The following is a 19,340-nucleotide window of genomic DNA, read 5'->3' on the forward strand; positions in this document are numbered from 1 at the left end:
CTGTATCAGTTAGCATTACTTTTGGTTGCAAGCAATAGAGATCCAAAAAAAAAAAAAAACAAACAAAACAACAAAAACAAAAACAGTGGCTTATGTAAGACAGCTGTTTATTTCTTCCTCACATAAAAGCGGGAAGCCAGAAGTCCAGGGCTGGTATGATGCTTGGCCAAGCCCCTGGGACTCAGGTTCCTTCCAGCTCATTCTTTTAACTTCCTCTGGGCCACAATCACCCCTGTGGTAACACGATCACAGCCAGCTCTCCAGACATCATATCCGTATTCCTGCTAGGTGGGTGGAAGAAGGCACAGGGGAAAAGATACTCAACTATCTTTTAAGGGAAATTCCTAAAAGAGCCACGTGACAGTTTCACTTACCTCCCATTGGCCACAGTTTCATCACATGGCCACGTGCAGCTGCAAATCAGACTGGGAAATGTAATCTTCATTTGGGATGGTCAGGGCCCACCTCAAAATTTGGGGCTCTGTTATTATGAAAATGGATGCAATTTTAGGAGGCTACCTACCAATCTCAACTACACCTCCTTCCCACTAAACTGTCCAACGGAAGAGAAATGAACATTTTCTGTAACATGTGGTGCGTGATGGACTTTCCCAGCAGCTAAATCACTTGGTCAAAAAAAGCGTTGAGGGATATGTAGGTGTGGGGCTTCTAACCCTGACCTGGCCACACACAGTGATACCTCGGACCAGTAACTAAACCTCCCATTTCTAATCAACAAGATAGGGATTGTGACCCCTGTGGGATGAGCCTGTGATAAGGATTAACCAAGAGGGCAAGTGAAGTTCCCGGCACGCGCTTTGTGTCCAGGGCTTTGCCAAGCTGCTAAGCCTCTCTGAGCCTTAGAGTCCTCATCAATGAAATAAAGATCTGCTTTATAAGGTTGTAATGAGCATTGAGTGAATGTTTAGCACTCTACTTAGCTTTTAAGAAAACGTGACAGTTGCTGAATGGTATTATTTAGGCCTTTCAAAATTCCTACAAGGTGTCAAAATATGATTTTCAAAAAGTTAAAAACACGACTCTTTTTAAAAAATGGCTCATAAAATATAGAATGAACACAAGTCAAACCTTAAAACTTGTTAAATACTGAGGGAACCAGTGGGATGGCAAAACTGACTAAGACTATTTGAAGTACTTACAGGCAAGAGGGAAAAAGAAAGAAAAAGGATGTCAGAATAAGACCCATAGGTTAGGTAACAAAACTCGTTCATATTCGACACGGCAACAAAGTCATAGGTTATCTTTTCTACCAGGAAGAAATCATCTCCATCTTTACGGAAGCAAAATCAGCAAGTTAATGTGCAACAGTCTGCGTCTGGCCTCTATTCAATCATAAACAACAAAGTCAAACGCAGGTAGGTTCTCCTAGAGAAAAATAACCCTCGATGAGCCTGGAGGCCTCAGCAGTCGATTGGAAGGACGTGTAGTCATTTTCTTGCTTTATTTCCACATTTTGGAAAATTTTCCTTAACACAGATAACTCTCAATTATTGAAGAGATAGTTGCTGGTTCCTTAATGCGCACCTGGAGGAGGACAAGAAATGACCCCTGGCCTCTAGGTTCTTCCTGTCTCGTGTGTGTGTGTGTGTGTGTGTGTGTGTGTGTGTGTGTGTGTGTGTGTGTGTGGTGGATGGGGGCAGGGAGGACAGGAGGGAGAGCGAGCTTGAATTTAATCTGTGAACAGAGTTGTGCATCCAACCCTGGGAAGACATCCAGGGAGGCAGAAAGATGAGGAGTCAGGTTGGAAAAAGGGGAGAGGAACTTTCCAGGCCACAAGGTCCCTGCGAGATGGCCAGAGTCGGGGGTGGGGCCTGGCACACGGAGGGAGCTGCAGGCCGCTCAGTCTGGCCCAGGCAGTGAGCTCCTGTAGTTACAGCTGAGCGGTTAATGAACTTGTTCCAGCCCCTCGGGTGGTAGGCGGAGAACCAGGCTCCTGCGTCCACTCTCTTTCAAGGCACCACCTCTCCTCTCACTGCTCTGTATAATCCGCCCTCGAGGGACCAAAGCTCTGCGCTTAGTCATGTGCACTTTGGCATTAATTTGAACCAGTCTGCTGCTTCTCCTGGGGCGGTTTGAATTTTGGGGCCTGTCCTTCTAAAGTGACATGTAAGGTGTTGACCTGTGTTCAAGGAATCCCTGGCTTCCCTAGTGCTGGAGGGGAGGGCGCTTCCCCCTCCCCGAATCCCAGCAGCCCCGAGGGTTGAAGCTGTTGGAAGATCAGTGATTAGAAAGAGACAGGAGCAGGGAGACCGCATGTCTGCTTTATCACCCAGATGTCAGCTCCTCTCACAAGCCTGTTAGGTTTGATGAGAAAACGGCCTCTGGGCCCAAGCATGGAGGTAACACGATCCTCTGACATATTCAGCCTTGTAAAATTGGCAGTGGTTTAATTGCCTGAGAAGCAGTTATTTCTAGACTCGCCCTGGCCTTTGCAAAGACTAAGATCATCGGTGAAGCCGGAGGGGGTGGAGGAGAGGAGGCCCAGCGCCATAGCCCTCCTCATTCCACACTTTAAATCGTTTCTTCGGGAAGTCCCTGATGCCTAGGGCTGGGAGAAGAGAGAAGTTTCACTTTAGCCGGCATTTGAGTAATTCATAATCAGAGGCAACCACTCTGCCTCGCCAGCTTCCACGCCAACCTGTTCAGATCAGGTGGGGCACCTGACTCTGCAAACGAGCCTTGCCTGTGGCCACCCTCGTTGCTCACACAGCCTGTGCCTTCTGCCCCTCTGAGCTAGGTGGTGCCTCTTCCTTTCCCCCACCTTCCAAAATCCCTGAAGGTCCAGATCTGCCCAGCCGAAGCCTTCCTTGGCTTCTCACTTCCCCGAAGTCAGAACAGGATGGTTTCTGTCTTTCCAGCAGTCTTTCCCACATCCATTCACTTAACAGATAAGAATCAAGCACCTTGTTTCATGCCAGGCCCTGGGACTATAGCAATGAGTCAAACGACCATAGTTTCCTGCTCTCATGGAGCTTAGGTCCTCGTGGAAAATCTGTTCTTCTTCCATCGTGCAAGTGAGAACTGCGACCTTATGTTAAGCTCTTCATTTATTCAATCAACAGATACTACTGAGTGCCTGCCATGTGCCAGGCACTGTTGCAGGTACTGGGGCTGCCATAGGGGAACAAAGAGACAAAGCCCTTGCCCCCTCGGAGCTACATTCTAAAACAGGTAGGAGAGACCACGAGTAAATAAATATGTCAGAGAGTCAGTAATTTGGATAAAGAGTTAAAAGGGGATGGTAGGGTGGATGGTGCTCGTTTCAATACACTGGTCACAGAAGCTCTCTCTAGTGCACTGGCATTTGAGCAAAGACCTGATGGAAGCAAGGGCCAAGGGGATGGGTGAGCATAACGCATGTCTACATAGCTTCCAAGAAGCCGGCACAAGTCTTGGTATTGATCCTCCCAGCCATTCTCTGAGATGGGGTTGGGCAGCTTCCATGAGCTTGTCTTATGGATGGAGAAACTGGGTTTCAGAGAGATGATCAGACATGAAAGAAAGGAGTCTGAAGCCCTCTGTGGGGAAGCTGTTTCAGAGAGCCTTGGTCTCAGCGGGTCCAAAGCACTTAACACAATGGCTTGGTTTCCTTTCTCAGCTCACCATCAGCTGAGGATGGTGCTGTTCAGGGTCCTGGTGAAATGCTGGACCTCTGCCCCTGGTGTGAGTCTCAGGTCTGTTCCAGTACCAGCACACGTGACCTTATTTGGAAATAGGGTCTTTGCAGATGCAATCAAGTTACGATGAGGGTAGACCTAGTCCAAGATGACTGATGTCCGTATAAGAAGAGAAGAAGAGACACGCAAACAGAGACAAACAGCATCAATTCCCGTGTGACCATAAGGTAGAGACTGAAGTGATATGTCCACGAGCCAAGGGACAGCAAGGATTGCTGGCCACCGGAACCAAGGAGGAAAGCGTGGAACAGATCCTCCCTGGAGCCTTCAGAGAGAGCGTGGTCTTGCTAACACCTTGATTTTGGACTTCTGGCCTCCAGAACTGTGACAGAATAAATTTCTGTTATTTTAAGCCACCAACTTGGTGGTACTTTGTCACAACAGCCACAGGAAACTAATATAGGTGACACCATAGGTCTTTGGAAGAGCTGAGTACCTAGACAGGAACCAGAGACCTGTGTCCTGGTACCAGATCAGATCCTTAGGGATTTGCTGGTGCCTGCAATTCTGGAACCAGATGATGGAATCCTTGGGGGCTAGTTTGGAAGTGATGAGAGAAAAACCAGAGAAAGCTCTAGTTTAATCCTCCTCCAGAGCCCTTGCAACCCATGACTTTAGCCCTAAGTACGGGGGCTGAGTACAGGGGCTGCCACAGACTTCCCGGCTCAGAGAAAGTGAGAGTTCACCAGCTTTTTTGGACCGTATGCCAGTACTCATGAAGCCGTCTGTTTAAATAAGGATGAAGTCGGAAGCACGGGCCTTCACTGGCGCTTACCGGAAACCCAGATTGTAAAATGCGAAGGAGAAGGAGTCAGAACGATCTGGCCAGGGTTTGGGCCAACATTCCAGAGGACCGATTCAAGACAGGGAAGAGACTCCTGGGCCCCCAGCAGTCTCCAAGCTCTCGGTAAAAATACCAACACAGGCTAAAACGAAATCGCATGGGCGGATGCAGAATCATTTACCCGTGGAGACCGAGAATTACAGCATCTTGGGAGTGGGAAGGACCTTAAGAGTCACCCCATATTGTACAGCTGTTGGAAGCAAGGGCTTTGGAGACAGTCAGGTTTGGGTTCAAGTCCACCTCCTTGACCCTGAGGAGTGACAGCTCCGAGCTCTGTGACTCTGGGCTTCTCTCCTGTAAAACGGGGACCAGGTATCAACATCCTGGGCTCTAAAGATGCTTGCAAAGCACTTCTCGCAGGCCCAGCTCACCACAAGTGCTGAGAGAGTGGCAGCTCTTGTTATTGGGGTTGTTGCTATTTAATCCAACCCCCCAGCAGTGCCGGGTTCCCCTTGATGAAGGGCCCTCCTGCCTATTTTCAAGTGTCTCCAGCCCATGCCTCTCCAAATACCTCTATTAGAATTTTCTTTGCTACAATCAGATAGGTTTCTTGTAAGGAAGCATCCCTTGGCTGAACTGTGCTTTGTGTTTACAGATAGGCAGTGGCATCAAATGGTGAATTAAGGCCTGGGCCCCAGACCACATTCAAATCCGACCTCTCCCACCAGGGAGCTTTATACCCTTGAGCAAATTACTCAACTGGTCAGCTAACTCATGGTCACAATGGCTAAAGAACCCTTTTCAGTATGGTTACACAGTGCTTTTATATCCATTTCTGTGCCTCTTGACTTTCTCAGCTGGGAGATGATGATGACGACAATGGTGCCTACCCTCTATGGCTGTCATAAGATTAAATTGGGTAACATACATAAGGCACTTAGAAGAGAGATGCATATAGCAGGTCCTCAATAATTAGCTGTTGCTGATGTAACTTCCATCCCTTGATTTAATCCTATCATGTCCCTTCCCAAGTTTGTTTCTTTGTTTTTAACCTTAATAAACTACATCTCAATCAGCTCAACCCAGCAAAACACCAGTCTCAGCCCTGGAATCACTCACCCAGGACCCCACGCTTGGTTTTCTGAGCTGCGGTCTCCATCTAGACGTTCTTAATAATTTTTGAACAAGGGGCCCCACAATTTCATTTTGCACTGGGGCCCGGAAGCTCTATAGCTGCTCCTGCCTGGAATATTGGCCCTGCCTGCTTCTTGGCTTCATGCAGAAGCAGAAGCAGGTAGGGCTGCCGTCAGCTGAGCCTGGTTCTCCCCCTTATGCCTGCAGTCGCTACATGTAGCAGGGTTGTGAGTTGAGGGCTTGGTTGCACAGCACACTTCCTGTCTTCTCTCCTCATTCACCACTCCTTTCCCCATCCTTTGGTCTCCACCTCCCCCTCCAACCCTCCCTGCTTCTTCTTGGCAGCCAAGCTCGGCACTGTTTGCCCATGTGCAGATCAGCTGCACCGGCACACCCTCTTCTCCAGAGGCGTGTCCCTCCTTTCCCCACAGTGATGGTAGAAGCACCCTACATTTGTGGGCTTGCAGTGGTGAAAATGAATACTGTCTTTGACAGAGTGGAAATCACAGTGGACTTTCTAAACCCACAAATATTATAGAGTCAGAATTCTGGTTTCCTAGCCTGGAGGTGGAGTGTGAGAGTTAGCAAAGAGTTCCTGGCAGGGAGGATGCTGGGGTGAAGGATTGGTAGGCATCAGGCTTTGCTCCCAATCGAGGAAATCAGGAATGACCTATTATCACCATTAAACTGGAGAGTTTGTCCACCTGTCATTTGCCCAGGGTCAGTTGCTGTCCTGCTTCTCTGGTCTCTAAGAAGATAGGAAAACTGGGTTTGTTCTCAGCAAACATGGTGGCCAGCAGGAATTTTCGGTCCTGCCTGCCACATGAGGAAATCTGCAGGGGAGGCAAGGGGACTGAAGATGAGATGGGGCAGCATGTGCTTTAAGATGTGGAAAAAGAGCTAAGGGATCTGAGCTTGGAGAAGGCTCACAGCCACCAAATGTTTCCCCTGGAAGAAAGACACGGGCGAGACCGTGGGGTAAAAGCAGCCTGCGTCTCTAAGGCAGAGCCATGGAGGGAAGGAAACGCCTCAGCTGCCAGGAAGAGAGCGGGCAGCCCCAGCTCTGCCTTGGGCCTGGGCCCTGGGGGATCCTTGAGGCTGGGGCTCAGGCTTAGTAAAGGGAAAAATAAGGCCTCGGAATTCCATTCATGTTGCTTAAGTGTAAGGCCCCGGGGCTCTGTAATCAGGCAGGAGCCTGACTCCTTAGAATGGCAGATGGGGCACTGGGATCCTCCTCCCAGTTCATACTGAGTGAACTGGCTTTCGTCTCTGAACCGCACAGGGGCAAAGCCTCCTACAGGTTCTCCCAGTAACCAGAGACTCCCGGTGCGGGCTGGGGTCGACCTTGAGGGCATCTCTGGAAGACAGTGCAGCTGGAAGGGCAGGGACGTTGTGGACTCCTGGGGCTTCTCCAACCACTGCAGTCTGCTCCCGACTCGGAGCACTGAGGCCTGGAGCAGGGCACTGTGCCTTAGTGACAGTCTGCAAAGCTGCTGCCTCCTTCTTCTCTGCTGCTTCTCCGGAGCCCAGACATTTCCCCAGCATAGGCTCTAAGAGACAGGAAGGCCTGTTGCTGCTGGAATGTTTACTTAGCCCCAAGGCCTGGCCACTGCAGACAGCCAGAAAGGCAGCTGGACTAACCACACCACACCCAGGGGATGTGAAACCAGGACCTGATCCAGCAGGAGGCTTGGGTGGGTGGGAGGTGCAGGGCGGCCTCATCCCTTAAGGTCATTCCTCAGGCTAGGGCTTTAAGTTGGCAAACTTCATCTGGGGTTTGGGAACGAAACCCTACCCTGCAGGGCAGGTGGGTCCACGAGGAGAACCCCCGCCCCTGCCGCAGGTGTTGGGGTGGCGGCAAGAAGAGACTGCGCTTGGCCATGGGGACACAAGTTTGAGCCCTCACCTTGCCACCTGCTTCCCAGCAGAGTGCGGACGTGTCACTTCCCCTCTCTTGGCCTGGTTCCTCATTTCTAACTCGGAGGGGCTGGAGCCGTCTCCTAAGGGAGCTTCCAGCGCTGAGTTTTTGATCATTTGAGTTTACGCTGTCCTGAGCTGGCTCTGCAGAGCACATGTAGGGAATGAGGAAGCGGGAGAGAGCTGACTGGTGATTTCCCCGGAGAGTCTGGGGCCGTCAGGGAGCTCCCTCCAAGGTAGACAGCCCAGGCCCCACATGGCAGCTGGCCGCGTACGTTTAGCTGAAATTCTGTAGAAGGGAGCAAGAGGAGCTCATTAGATTTACCTGTGTCAATCGGTGCCTTTCGCAGCTGAGCGTCCTGGGGAGGGGCGGGCTAGGAAGGCAGCTCATGCAGGGAGGAAGCCCTGCGTTTGGAGACCAGGCTGACCTAAAATGAGGCTGTACAAGCATATTTAACGGCACAGAAAAATGTTCAGTGATAAAGTGGAAAAAAGCAGGTTATTAAAAGCAGCCTATGTAGGACGGCTCTCCTTTATGGGGAGAAATATTCCCTCTAAATATAAACATACACACACACACACACAGAAGGAAAGGCCCTAAAATGCAAGGAGTGATTATCTCAGAGTGCTGGGATTTCTTGTGGCTTTTACTTTCTTCCTTTGTGTTTTTCTATATTTTCTAAGCTTTTTTGTAACCATTAAATAAAAGGTTTTTTTTTTTTTTCCACAGGAAGCTGGGGGTACTAACCTTGTCAAATACATTGCCGTCAGGTACACAGGCTTCTCCCAGAAAAGGTCCTGCCCACAGCCTGGCTGAGGGTCAGTTTCTAGGTGGCTACATCTTAATTTATACAAACCCATGGCGGCTTCAGAATTCCATGACTTAGCGGGACACTCTAATTGTCAAGAAGTTGAAATTACGCTTAAAATAAAATTGAGAAAGCGTCAATTGCCCATAGAAAAGACTGCTGTGTCTTCTCCCTCCTCCAGCACAGCTGATTGGACCAGCTGTGATCAGCTGACCCAAGCACAGCCAATCCATGGGCCGGCTAGCGCTTTATGCAAAATAGATGAGCTGGGCCATCAGATTCCCTCCTGTGGGATTTGAACTGAGAAATTAGAAGAGGGAGGCAGTTAGCAGTGGGAATAGTGAGTGAAAGATGTAAAGAGACAGCACGTGGTAGAGCGAGGGCTGTGAGGGGTTACAGATGATGCAAGTTACGAGAAAGTAGAAATAACTATTAAAATGTGAAAGACATAAAAAAGTAGAGCTATGAAGTTTTTTAAAAAAGGTTGCAAAGATGAGAAGAAAGGATAAGCCAAATGGTAACAAGGAGAGAGCAGAGTTGCCGCGAATTCCCTCGGAAGCAGACGCCGAGACAAGGATTTGAGCACAAATTTGCACTCAGAGTATTTGGGCAGTGGTCCCAGGAAACTCCAGAAGACGAGTGGGGAAGGGATACGGGCGAGGACCGGAGGCCCACAAACGGTGCACTATCAAGCCAGCCACAGACACGGGCGTCTGAAGCTTCATCCGGGGAGGGGGAGGTGGAATATGCACACCTCAGAGTTATCCCTGGCCGGGAGGTAAGGGGATCAGGGCGTCTATACAGCTACACCCAGGGAGTTTGATTTTCTAGCACTCTGACCTGCTGCTTGCGGAAAGAGCTGCCTTCTGTGGCTCTGGGAAGAAATTCCGTAGGCACAGAGACGCAGATACTGGCAACTGGAATGATCAGAGGCCCACTGCAAGGTCTGAGGGCTCTGGGGAGGGTCCTGGGGGTGTCCGCCTCACCAGGAGAGGAGCGACAGACAGACAGATGGATGCTCCAGCCTGTGTGAGAGAGATGATAAGGGAATAGTCAGCCCCATGAGCTCTTCATTTCTTTCTTTTTATAGCTGCCTGGTTCTTGAGCTTCATTGCAGCAAGCCCCTGAGATCTGCGCTGACCAGAGTCAGCCTGACTCAGAGGCTGACAGGGAATACAGGGGTTCCTCCTCTTCTCCAAGACACCACGCTTCCCTGGCCTCCATCAAGGAGAGGTCCTGTTTTGTCTGAGGTGTAGGAGCCATAAAAGATTGTCACCTTGGATTGAGTCTCTGATAGTAGAGCTTGGGTTACTACATAACCCCTCATTCCCTCCTCGAATTCCCAGTGATCATGCTGAGAAATTATTCAGAAGTCCCCCAGGTATGGGCTGAGCAGCCCTAAAAGCTTCCTATGCCTGTTTTCTGTTCACGCTGCATCATGACCACACCGGACAAACGTAATCAAGTCTGCTGGGCTTTGTAGACATGACAGGACCTACAATCTAGCTCTGGGTGGACACAGACCCTAGAAATTCCCTCACAACAGGGCAAGTGTTAAAATGGAACTGTGCTCACAATGGCAGGGAGCCGCCAGGCAGAAGAAGTGAATTCTGCTTATGGCAGTTAAAAAAGGCTTCATAAAGAAAGTGGCTTTTGGGCTGGGTCTTGAGGGATGAGTAGAAGTTCACTAGGGAGACAGAGGAAGGGAGACCAACTCAGGCAGGGAGCAGGGCCAAACAGAAGCACTGAGCTAGGGAAGAGCCTGGCTGGTTTGGAGAATGGATACAGCAAAGGCTAAAAGACTGAAAAAGCTCCCGTGCCGATTGTGAAGGGCTTTTCATGTCAGGTTGAGTATCGGTTTTATTCAGTGACTGCTGGGGGCCCACAGAAAGCTGTCCATGGGAACTATTAAAAAGCAGAAGCTCTGGGAGGGTAACAATCATCAGTTCTTTGAGACAATGAATGCGTCAGATCACTTTCCCACCAGAGAGCCAGATAAACCAGGATGCTGGGCAAACACAAGAACCAAGTTTATTTTCTAATACTTACTAATGTTATATAAACTGAGGCATATTACAAAGTATCAGAGTTTATCTGAGCAAAAATCGATTTGAATTGGGCAGCATCCAAACTAGCAGACAGAAAGGAGCTCTTAGGAGCTGGACAAAAGGAAAGACTTTTTATAGGCAGAAGGGAAGAAAAACAAAGAAGTTAACTAGGCAAAAAAACAAGATTACTTCCTTTAGGCAAAAGCAGCAGAAGCTGGGAATAGGCAAGGAAAGAGTCTTTTGTGTCCTTCAGAGAGCACAGCCCTGCTGATGCCTGCATTTCAGAATTCTAGTCTCCAGAACGGTGAGAGAATAATGTCTGTCGTTTTAAGCCACTTAGTTTGTGAAATTTGTTACAGCGACTCCAGGAACTAATACACCATTTGCGTGAAGAAAGATTCCTAAACAGAATCAAAAAGAAGAGGGATGCTGGGGAGAGCGTATAGCTCAGTGGCAGAGCATTTGCTCAGCCTGCATGAGATCCTGGGTTCAATCCCCAGTACCTCCATTAAAAAAAAATCAATTAAAAATAAATACATAAAATTAATGATACAAAACAAACACAATGAAGAGGGATGAACAAAGAGAGGCCTGTACTGTTCTGCAAGAGGAAAGGGAAACAGGAAAAGTGGAGGTGGGGGTGGAAGGAACCCAGGGAGAGAAAAGGCCTGCAGGAAATAGTGTGTGAGAGGAATACACGCCAAGGGTGGAACTCCCGCTGGCGGGAGATTGCAGAGGGGCTTTGAGAAAAGCATGTTTAATGTGTTTGCTGAATTTTAGGATGGCAGAAGTGAGAGTTCCACTCCCTTCTTGTACCAAAAATCACCTTCAAATGACAGGAAATACTTGCCTAGCCCCTTAAATCACCCATAAGCAAAACCTACGAGTAGATAAGTGGCCCTGCCTCATTTTTCAGAGATCCTAATCATCTTTGAGTTTCCAATCAGCTCTGAGATTCTCAATCTAAAGTAAAAGCAGGTTATCAAGGATCATCAGAACATTCAGAGGAAAAGGGGAAAAAGAAGCTAGAGGAAATTAAAAATACGAGAACCAAAATCTAAAATGAGTTTTTTAAATTGTAAGAGAAAGTCAAATATGTTTATCAGAAGGTAAAAAAAGGGCAAGATGATAAATAGAAGAAAAACGTTTTTAAAAGTAGGAAACTCACCCATTAGAAGGATCATCTTCTAATGAATAAGAATTCCAGATAAAGAGGAAATGGTGAATATAGTATAGTGAAAATTACTAAGGAAGTGATACAAGAAAGTTTCCCCAAACTGAAGTACACTCCCTAAACTAATAAGCTTCCTGATTAAAAGGACCCCCAGAACAACCAACACAATGAATACAGATAAATACATCTTTGTGAAATGGCAAAACACCAAAATACTACAAGCCTCCTAAAAGAGAGATGGAGGCAGGGAAAGGGACATACACAAAAGATGAGGACTAAAGATGGCATTTGACAGCAACACTAGGAACTTAAACACAATAGGGCACATCTTCAGAACTGTAAAAAAAAAAAAAGAATTTTCAACCTAGAATTCTATACCCAGCCAAATCAGCAAGTGTGAACTTGCATACATAAAGACATTTTCAGACATCCGATGTCTCACAAAAATTATTTCCATGTACCTTATATCAGGAAACTACTGGAAGATATCTTTTAGTCACAATGAGGACATAAACAAAAAAGAGGAAAATCAGTAAGTGAGATTCACAGGAGAGAGGCAAAGGGGATCACTGGGAAGATGGAGAAGACAGATCCCAGGTCTGCAATTGGTTTAAGGGACAGGAAGTCAGAGGGTATCTGAGAAGAAGGGTGTAGTGTTATGGACTGAGTGTTTATGTTCCCCCAAAATTCATCTGTTGGAATCCTAACTCCCAATGTGATGGTATTGGGAGGTGGGGCCTTTTGGCAAGTAATTAAATCCTGAGGGTGAATCCCCCACAAGTGGGATTAGTGCCCCTATAAGCAGGCATGAGCACTTGCTTTCCTTTTCTTTCTGCTTTCTGCCACGTTAGGGCACAACGAGAAGACAGCCATCCGTAGACCACGAAGCAGGATCTCACCAGACCCAGATCTGCTGGCCCCCTGGTGGTGGCCTTCCCAGCCTCCAGAGCTATGGCACATCGACGTCTGTTGTTTAAGACACCCAGTCTGTGGTAATTTGTTATGGCAGCCCAGACTGACTAGGACTGGTGGAAAATGACAACAACAAATTATCTGACACTATCACCAAGTGGAAGATTGTGTAGAAAGACATTGTACAGAGCTGTGATAGGATGTAGGAAACTTAGTCATAGGTTCAAAGAAAAGTCACCAAATGATGCAATTATTAACTATAGAAAAATGAAAAGTTACACAAAAGTGAGTATATAATCTGGACACTGAATGTCTCTGCAGTGGGTAAGATTAATATAATACGATGAGTGGATAAGCAGTCTGGAGATGGAGGAAATAGAGAATTCATTGCAGAGGAGTAAATTATTAAAGAAATAATACAAGAAAATTTGCCTAAACGAAAGGCATGTTTCTTGATTGCAGGGACACACTGAGCATTAAAAACACGAAATACTGGCTTGACCAAAAATCGTGATAAAACCGTATTTGGAAAATGGAAAAAGGGACAGATTTTAAAAGAGCGAAATCCTCATGTATCATAATAGTAAGCCAAGAGAAAAACTTTAAAATGAGTGAATTAAGGAATAGTGGTATACAGCAGTTTGTGCCTGAAAAAAACCCTCAAAGAATGATTGACTTTCCAGAGGGGAATAGGGATGGAGGTGAATAGGGCATTACTGTTTTTTTAATTTTATTTTGTATTTTGTAGTTTTTACTGACTTTTTAAATTCTGATGTGACACTTTGATTAAAAAATAATTTAAAATATATTAAAAAATTAATTTTTTGCTGTACTGCAATGTAATAGCCCAAGCCTTCAATAGAGGTTGAATGCGCTGCCATGGAAGTTCAGGGGGAAGGAAGGACTGGTAGGGCAGAAAGGGGACATCTGATGGAGAGGCTGAAGTTGTGAGATGAGCTCCAACCATGTAACCCAATAGGAGGGCCCTTCTCTGGGCCCAGCTGGGAAAGCCAGTTTTCAGGAGGTTGGCAAGGACCATGGGAGAGCAGTCAGAAGAGGAATTAATCGTGTAGGTTTAGGTCAGTGTCTCTCAAACTGCAACATGCAAACAAGTTACCTGGGGATCTTATTAAAACTCAGATTCCATTCATTCTGCATTTCTAACAAGCTTTCAGGTGGTGCCCAGGCCAAAGACCACATTTTGAGTAGCAAGGCTGTAGGCTGATGAGGTCTGAGTAGGGAGGAAGGACCTGGCCTGGGGCCTTGATGGGCTGGGAGAAGGAGGAACAGGTGTGAGGCAGCTGTGGCTGAATTCATGGGATGAAGCCCTAGACTTGTGGGGCTTAGACTAGGCAAACTGGACATCAGGGGAGATGGGGGACACATCAAAGACAAACCCACCTCCCTTGTCTGGCCAGGCCTGACCAAGCATTTTGTCCTAAGCTGCCCGGGCTATGGGCCAAGTGAAGAGATGCTGCCAGTACCCTGGGCAACTGGCCTCACCCGCCCTTTACTGCCCGCACCAAGGAATGGCATCTACTCGATCTGCACTGGAGCCCTGATCCAGAGGGTGGTCGGGTGGGCTCTCACCCTGGGGTTCCATAACTCGCAATTGTTTCCCCCACAACTCTCCAACCCCAACCCAGCCTTGGATGCCTACATCTTCCCTACCCCATCAACCATGGCTCCTGTAGGTGGGAAACAGGATCCCTCCTGCCTTTCCCACAGAAACTGAGTCTGAATGGTGGTAACACTACAGACCTAAGGCTCTTTAGAATAACAGACCAATAAAAACAATGACCGTGACTCTTATTTAAAAGAGCACTTCCTATGTGCAATCACTCGCCTTCGCACTTTATGTGCGTTGACTCATTTATTTCTCCTAAGGATATTATTACTCCTATTTTATGGATGAGAAGACTGAGGCAAAGGGAAGTAACTTGCTCAAGGATACACCAAGAGTGGAGCTGGGGCTCAAACCAGGCATTCTGGTTCCAGCACAAATTCTTCTAAGGGGTTATGCTCTTGGCAAATAGTAAAATTGCACCACATGTAACTTTTTTTATCTTTGTGATCAGGGAGAGAAAAAGAAAGAGAATAACAATTTAAATGTGTAGGCAACTGCCTGCCAGTCTCCTCAATTAATCGTGCCCCAGAGAGAGTGTGATATCTGCAAGGCATCAATCTGGAGAGCCCTTGGTCCGTCTCATTTACTTCTAGCTTCTCAGAGTCTAATGGTGCAAACATCTTGGTGCAGTGAATTCCATTCTAGTTTAAAGACATGTAATTTTTTCACGCAGCACAAACTCTTAAATGCAAGCCAATTGCTTCATTCCGTGTTCCACTGAAGAAATAGCTATCTGTTCTCATGCTGGAAGAAAACCTGGTGCGTGGGACTCACTGAGAGATGCCCTGGATGCAGCTCCACTGTAGTATTCTTCCTACTGTTGTTCTTTGTCATTACATTACATGACATGGGCTAGCCTGGGCACCCACTCATCCTTTAAAGAATCATCTGCAGTCCCTCGCCTCTCTGCTTTTCTCGGGCTGGTTTCTCTTCTTGGCTTGCCCTGAATACTTCTTTGACTGGCTAATATCTAATATTCATCTTTCAAAATCCAGCTCAGGCAGGCACCGCCCTTCCTGGAAGCCTTCCTTTACCTGCTCTGGTTGAACTGAACCTCCTGCTCTGTACCCCATTGCTCTGCATGATCAGGGTTCCCTAACTTGTCTGAAACTTTCCCTGTTAAGGTCAATTCCTTGAGGGTAGGATGATGATTTTATCTCCATCATTGCTGAAGGCAAACCCCTGCCTGGTTCCTAATAGACGTTGTACAAGCGTAGATTGAATGGTTATGGAGAGTGTTTGAGCATGTGTTTCTACCTGGGATGACGTTCCCTTCTCCAGTGTGTACATGCACGTGTGTGTGTCTCTCTCTGCAATCCAAATCGTATTCATCCTTCAGTCTTGAGTTAAAGCATCCGCTTCCGGGTCCTCCAGCTCCCCATGCCCTCCACACACCGGACTTCCCCTTCTCTAAGACACAGAGCTCAAGTTACTGTTTTCTCAACGTTAGTCTTCCTGGCCAGGCTGTCCCCTCCATAGGGACCAAACCTCATCTGCTGCCCCATTCCACAGATGTGGACCACAGCATCGGGCACTAGTAGGCACCCAACCACTGTTTGCTTAATCAATGAACAAACAAATGAGTCAGTGGACAATTCTATTTTTGACTCGCCCAAAGTCACGATTTTCATTTGTGGCCAAATCCTGGGATTACTACCCACGGCCAGGAAGAGAGACAAGAGGAGTGTCAAGGGCACCGAATTTAAGAAGGCACTCACTTCAGAGGCTAGCTGTGCATGTGCGGGAGCCTGAGAGTGAGGCCCCCTTGTCCTGTCTGGGCACCTTGCTGGCCTCGTCCAGCCCTGGCCCTTTCCCAGTCTGTCCTTATATAACTCAGGCTTCTCACAATGCAGGCAACAGAAATCTCACAGACATGTATCAAGCAAAATGCTGGGATTGATTGGCTTGTATAATAAAACCACAAAGGTGGAGAGAGGGTATAGCTCAGTGGTAGAGTGCATGCTTAGTATGCACGAGGTCCTGGGTTCAATCCCCAGTGCCTCTATTAAAAAAAAAAATCACAAGTATGCCTCAGCTTCTTACAATGGAATACTACTCAGCCTTAAAAAGAATAAAATAGTGTCATTTGCAGCAACATGGATGGACCTGGAGACCATCATTCTAAGTGAAGTAAGCCAGAAAGAGAAAGAAAAATACCATATGATATCACTTATATGTGGAATCTAAAAAAAAGAAAGAAAAAAGAGGACACTAATGAATTCATCTACAAAACAGAAACAGACTCACAGACATAGTAAACAGTCTTATGGTTACTGGGGGGAAAGGGGTGGGAAAAGATAAATTTGGGAGTTTGAGATTTGCAAATGTTAACTACCATATATAAAAATAGATAAAAACAAATTTCTTCTGTATAGCACAGGGAACAATATTCAATATCTTATAAGAACCTTTAATGAAAAGGAATATGAAAACGAATATATGTATATACATATATATATATGCATGATTGGAACATTATGCTGTACATCAGAAATTGACACATTGTAACTGACTATATGGCTATATACATACATATATATGTGTATATATATCAATGAAGAAAAATCACAAGAAGGGCAGGGCTTCAGGGTTCCTGGAACCAGGAATTCCAACCTTATTGGAGCTCTGTTTCTCTTCTTCACTCCCCTCTGCTCCTGTGTGTCATTCTCTCAGACCAGCTTATTTCCGACACATAGAATCTCCTATTGGTTCTGTTTCTCTGGAGAACTCCGACTAAAATAATCCTGATAAAAGTTTCTGGTGAGAATGAATTCATCTGACCTCCTCCACCGCCCCCTCCCCACCAGAGGCACTTTCTTCTTTACCTCCCAGGTCATGGTGTTAAGATAGTCCAGAGGGCAAAGGGGACCCTGAATCCCGAGAAAGCGTGCAGAGGTTGGCGACTCCCAGAACACCTGCTCCAAATAATGCAGGGGAGCCACCGGGCTGGGAGGGAAATCGTGACTGAGACGAAGGGGAACAGCTGGCACTCTTTCAAAGGCACAGCCCAAAAAGGAGGAGCAGGACGCTTTGGTCTTTCTTAGCAATCCGGCCAGAACCTCCCACGGTGCTCCTGCTCTTCAGAGACCACAAGGGTTCGAGGAGGAGACAGACCCTACACACAGCCCCTCCTCTCTGCGCATCACCACCTGCCAGGCGTGTTTCCAGACTGTCCTAGGGAAATAAAGTCCCTCTCCCTGCAGTCAGAATCTGGCTCCTGCCGGACCGCCTGGGGACCCTCGGTCTGGTGATTCAGCTTCCTGAAAACTGCTCCTTTCTCTGTAAAAAAAAAAAAAAAGGATCAGAGTGTCTACCTCATAGCTATATTGTGAGGTTTCTCAAAGATAAGGTATGTAAAGCACCTAACGCAGGGCTTCGCATGCGCAGGAGGCACCTGTCAGTGGGCATCAGCAGCTGTGGGGCGCGCTACCACGACTGTTGCTATAGACTGAGGGCTGGTCTGCGCAGGGGAGAGGCAGACAGGTTGGTGGTCCTTTCCGCCCCCAAAGTGCATTGGTTCTCAGACTTCAGTGTGTGTGAGAGTCACTTGGAGGACTTGTTAAAACAGCTTGCCAACCTCCACCCCCAGAGTTTCTGAGCCTGTAGGGCAGGGCACGGCCTGGGGATCTGCATTCTCCACAAGCTCCCGGGGGGCTGCTGCTGGCCTGGGGGGCCACACTCAGAAAACCAGTGGTTTTCCATTGGCTTTGCTCAGAACCGGCTGAACGTGAAAATCAACGGGGAGCTTTATCACAACCCCCGCCCCGAGAATCTGACTGGTTTGAGGTTTGGCCTAAGCGTAAGCACCTTTTTAATGCTTCCCACCTTTTCTGTGGGAGCCACAGTGGGGAACCCCGGCCCCGATGGCTGGTTGACGGTGGTGACAGGGCACACGATGTCTCAGTTAGGAGACTGGGGGCCCCAACAGCTTAGCCTTGCAGCTTCCTGGGGAGGACCTGGTCCAGCTCCTACACTCAGTTGAGAATTTTCCTCTCCTGTTGCCTTTTCTAAGTCTCACCTCGCTTTCTTCACATTGGCATCTCCTGCTGTGCATGTTAGGGTCCTGTGAGGTGTCCTCCCAAGGCACGGGGCCTGAGATCCAGACCCCAGACTGAGGCAGTAGGTCCTCTGTTGACTGGCTTCTGTCTCTGGGTCTGAATCTCTCGCATTGGGCTTCCAGGTCCAGGAGCCTGACCACTGACCACTGGGTCCCCCTGGACTCCAGGTTCTGAAAAGTCATGGGCCCAGCTGTCCTCCCACTGGGCCCAGGGTGGGCGCTCGCCCCTCGGACTTGCCCCATGGCCTGTTTCTTTTGGGCTCAGTTCATGCATCTGGACTTTTGCTTCTTTTGTGAATCCTGTGATGTTCTAGGCATTAATTTAAAACAGCAACAAGACATTGAGAAGTAAAGCCTTACATTTAAATTTCAGAAAGGGACCCTCCCTACCCTTTGATGTTCACGGCACAAGCAGATCTTCAAAGGGTATAATATTTACCTCAGCACCTCAGCTCCTTGAAAGAAAAAAGTGCTTCATTACTGAAACACATCATTTCTAATTAGAGCCTTTGTGGGGCTGAGGACGCTGGGGAAGGGCCCCTCCCATCCCCTGCCTCAGCCGCACCCCCACCCCAACCCGGTTCCCTCAGAGCCTGGTTTCCTGCCCCACATTGTACCTTCAGTCCAGTTTCTCCTTCCTGAGACCCACGCACTCAGAGGATACAGCTAAGACCTTAGAAGACAGTCAGTTGCCAGCTGTCTTTTGGGATGGAGGTGGGCAGGGTGATATTTTTCTTCTAAATTATTTCCAATGTATTTCCAAGTCTCGGCAGGGACTTCTTCTCCGCTGCCCAGGGCATCTCCAGGCCTGGGTCACCTTCCTCTGCATCAGTCAGGATGTGACAGGTTATGCTGCTGCGGCTGCATCCCCAGATCTCAGAGGCTCATCCTCAGAAAGGGTTTCTTCTCACTCAGGTTAAATCTGACGCAGGCTGGGCGTTCCTCTTCCATCTTGAAACTGCTCTGTCTCCAGTTCGCTGGTGATTGAGGTTGGCGTAAGTAACTAAACAAATAAACTATTGATACAAGCCCTCTCTCCTAAGACAACAAACTAGTGAATATAATGAAAAAGAAGCAGACTCACAGAAAGAAAGAACTAGTGATTTCTGGGGGTGGGGGCAGCAACATAGGGGTGGGAGAGAGGGAGAGACAAACCTTTGGGTGTGAGACAGGCTACCAG

This window comes from Vicugna pacos, chromosome 2 (assembly GCF_048564905.1).
Source record: "Vicugna pacos chromosome 2, VicPac4, whole genome shotgun sequence".
Lineage (NCBI taxonomy): Eukaryota > Metazoa > Chordata > Mammalia > Artiodactyla > Camelidae > Vicugna > Vicugna pacos.